Source organism: Cervus canadensis, chromosome X (genome assembly GCF_019320065.1).
Source record: "Cervus canadensis isolate Bull #8, Minnesota chromosome X, ASM1932006v1, whole genome shotgun sequence".
Taxonomy (NCBI): Eukaryota; Metazoa; Chordata; class Mammalia; order Artiodactyla; family Cervidae; genus Cervus; species Cervus canadensis.
The window spans coordinates 43472912-43477186 of NC_057419.1; the positions used below are offsets into that span (position 1 = coordinate 43472912).

The 4275-nt window shown below is 38.6% G+C and overlaps 1 pseudogene; it reads left to right on the forward strand.

Annotated features, from left to right (window-relative positions):
* The first annotated feature begins 351 nt into the window (after nucleotides 1-351).
* Nucleotides 352-863, forward strand: LOC122435530 (annotated as a pseudogene).
* The last annotated feature ends 3412 nt before the right edge of the window (nucleotides 864-4275 follow it).

A 4275-nucleotide genomic window follows, 5' to 3' on the forward strand; every position in this document is an offset into this window, starting at 1 on the left:
CTCCAAAACTTTGGCCACCTGATGTGAAGAGCCAACTCACTGGAAAAGACCCTGATGCTGGGAAAGGTTGAAGGCAGGAGGAGAAGGGACCAACAGAGGATGAGATGGTTGAATGGCATCACTGACTCAATGGACATGAGTTTGAGCAAGCTCTGAGAGATAGTGAAGGACAGGGAAGCCTAGAGTGCTGCAGTCCATGGGGTTGCAGACATGACTGAGTGACTGAACAACAACAAAAGTTTGAGGTAGGGGTTGCCCCAAGATGTGCGCTTGCACTGGTGTGTCCTGGAGGTCACCCCCACCAGTGTTTGAGCACGTGTGGTGTAACTTAGGGCACCATGTTGTGAAGAAATGGGGGCTGTGGTGGCTTGTGCAGTCAGGAATTTCAACCTAGACAGCCTAGGCAGAACGGGAAATCAGCAGAATGAAGCCCTCCCCCACTCCCAGGCACCCCTCCACCAAGAACCTCCTGCGAGAGCAGGAGCCATCCAGAAATTAAAGGAGAAATTGATAGAAAAGATGACAAACTGCTGTCATTACTAAAAGATGTGTATGTTGATTCCCAAGATCCCATGTCTTCTTTGCAGGTAAAGGATGCCGGAACACGTCAGAAGCCTAAGGAGTTCAGGTTGCCGAAAGACCATGACGAATGTTTGACATGATGAATGTTAAGAACATTCCCAAAGGCAAAATTTCCCAAAATTTCCATTGTAGTGGCATTGACACTTCTCAATAATCATAAACTTTATCCAGACACATGGACTTCTAAGAAAATAGCTGAAGAATACCATCTAGAACAGCAAGATGTAAATTCCCTTCTCAAATATTTTGTTACTTTTGAAGTCAAAATCTCCCCCCTCTGAAGCCAAGAAAGCAATACAATAAAAAATGAAGAGAATCTTGACAGGACTTTCCCTGTCCTCATCCCCTCCCTTGTTTATTTTCCTCATTTGTAGCATGTTAAATTATATAAATTACCAATTGTGTTGACCTCCCTCCTTGTGAGAGCTTGCTATTTATGAACTCTTCTGAATTTTCAGGATGGCTGATAGGATTGATTTTTCTCTCTTTTAAACTTTAGTATGGTTTAGTTTGGTTTAGTATGGTTTAGTTTGTGTTCTTTTGTAATATCAGCATGACTAATCAGCACATGTATACATTTACTGTAAATAAAAGTTACTGTATTTTAAGCAAAAAAAAAAAAACTGAGGTAATTTTTTTATGCAGCCATAGAAAACAGATACAGGTTAGGTCAAGGTAATTTGTTTTCTATATGGATGTTTAATTATTTCAGCATCATCTGTTAAAAAGGCCATCCTTTTCCTATTGATTTGACTTTATACCTTTGTCAAAAATCATTGCATCATATTTGTGTGGGCCTATTTTTGTTCTGTTTCACTTATCTATTTGTCTATATTTATATCAATACCATGCTCTCTTAACTGTAGTTTTAGACTAAATCTTAAAATCAGGTAGAGCATGCTTTCTCCAATTTGTTTTCATTTTCCAAAGTTGTTATGGCTATTCTGAATCTTTTTTAGTATCAGCTTGTTATTTTTCAAACACACACAAGTGCACTTGCATGCGTGCACACACACAAACACAGATTAACTGAGTGAATTGAGATTGTGTTAAATGTATAGGTCAGCTTGTGGAGAATTGATATCTTAATAGTATTGATTCTTCCGATCAATGAATATGATATATCTCTCCATTTACTGAGATCTTTTTCAATTTCCCTCAGCAATATTTTATAGTTTTCAGGTCTTGCACATATTTTTTTTTCAAATTTACCCCCAAGAATTTCATATAGTGATGCTATTGTAAATAGTTTTATTTCTTTTATTTCATTTCCCAATTGTATATTTGTGTGTATTATACACACATATACACATAACTGATTTTTGTATGTTGATATTATCTACCACCTCTCAAGTTCTTATGTTTCACCTATAACCCCCAATTTGATCGTATTTGGAGATGGGGCTTTGGGAAGGGATTTAGGGTTAGATTAGTTAATGAGAGTGGAGCCATCATGGTGGGATTAGTGGCCTTATAAGAAATGGAAGAGAGAGAGATTGCACAGCAAGAATGCAGCTATCTGCAAGCCAGGAAGAGAACTCTCACTAGAACCCCACCCTGCTGGCACCCTGATCTTGAACATCCAGACTCCAGAACTGGGAGAAAATATATTTTTGTTTTTAAGCATCACTTCCTGCTTCCCCATACACACAGCAGTCTATGCATTTTGTTATGACAGCCCAAGTTGACTTATATAAACTTGTATCCTGCCACTTTGGTAATCTCACTTATACTAGTACCTTTTAAAAAAAGATAATATAGGATTTTCTACGCAGACAATTATATCATCTGTTAATAATGTTGAAAACTCAGTCTCTGTGCCCTGGTACTGAATTGAATCTTGGAGATGGAATTTTGGGTGAGGTAGAAAAGAATAGCTTTACTGCTTTGCCAGGCAAAGGGGGACACAGCGGGTTCCTGTCCTCAAAAACTGTGTGTCTCAACCTGGGAGAATTTGGTGAGGAGTTTTATAGCAATGGTTCAAGGTTGGGTTGCCAATAAGGATCTGGGTGTACAGGGCTTGCATTTCCTTAATCTGGCCTTGGGTGGTTCTTCTCTGGAATGAAGAATGGTAAATCCATTTGTTTGGGGGCTTTTAGTTCTGTAAAGAGCACAAAGATACTGTTATGTATATCCCTTGAGGCAGAAACAGGATCCTGCCTAAGGTTGCACTATTGTTTCTTGGCTGCTCCTCCTCCCTTTTCTCTGTGTTCCCTCCCTTCTCTGATTAACAACTGTTCACACCTGCCCTTTGGAACTCAGGAAAGGTCATGGAGGCTGAAGTCTGTTCCCTACAAACAAGGAATTGGATACTCAGAAAATACCCAGGAATCCCACAGGGTCCTGCTTAGCTTCACTAATAAAGATAGTTTTAATTCTTTTCTAATCTTCATAAATTTTCTATTTTCTTGCCTTATTGTGCTGGCTAGAATCTCCAGTCTAATGTAGAATAGAGTAGTGAGAGTGGATATCTTTGCCTTTTTTAAGACCTTACAGGAAAAACTCTATTTTCAATTGGAAAAAAGTCTACTTTTTTAATGATAAGTATGATATTATTTAGATTTTTCAAAGATGTCCTTTATAAATTTGAGACAGTTTCCTTCTATTCCTAGTTTACTGAGAATTTTTATTGACATAGATGTTGGTATTTTCTTTGCAAATATTGAGACTATCATATTGATGTTTAAGGCCTGCTTCCCTGGTGGCTCAGATGGTAAAGAATCTGCCTGCAATGCAGGAGACTGAGGTTCTATCCCTGGGTTGGGAAGATCCCGTGGAGGTGGAAATGGCAACCACTCTAGTATTCTTGCCTGGAGAATCCCATGGACAGAGGAGCCTGGCGGGCTACAGTCCAGGTCACAAAGAGTTGGACACGACTGAGTGACTAACACTTCTTCATACAGTGAAAAACATTCCATCCTTTTGTTTCTCCTTTCATTAGACAAAGAGAGAATAAAGAGTAGGAAGTCACTTTGATAAATTTTCTCTTTTCCTTTGAGGGGTCTTCCCCTAGAACAGTAGCTCTTTTGTGTGTAATCTGTGATTCTAGGTGAGATTGAAAGTCAGACAGTGGAGAAGTATGTAGCTGATAACCAAAACCTGAGATGGCAGGATGGTCTTCATTATTTGAATTTTAGTGTGTAACATATCTGGTATATATTGGATTATACATTGGTTTATACATTCTGTATAAACCACAAAATATCTAGAATGAAGCTGTGTTTATGTAACAGTTCTATAGAAATATTTCTTGGCTTAGGAAGAGATAAATAAATTTAAGACCTTAAAAATGTATAAAAGCAAGAATCACATCTTTTTCCTAGTAGGCAATCAATTAGGCTTCATTATTACTGACATTTTCTTTTGCAGATCAAGTCATGGCTATCTCGGGCTGGGAAAGCTGTTGTTGACATTGTTTCTCAGTCTCAAAGACTGAGAGTGAACATAAAATATTTGAAAGCAGGAATTGGAAGGAAAAACAAAACCCTGTCTGGGGAAACGTTACTTGCGGTGTCCAATCTTGATGAATAAAATAAGGAGAGAGCTTTCCTAGCATTTCAGTTGTCACTTTTATTTGTCAATAAATGTTTTTGAATTTTCCCAAGTTAGGAAACAACCAGCAGCAGCAGCAGGGATGGCTAACGCATAAGCTGCTTGGCTGATTATCTCAGCACTGACCTGTAAGCAGCCCCC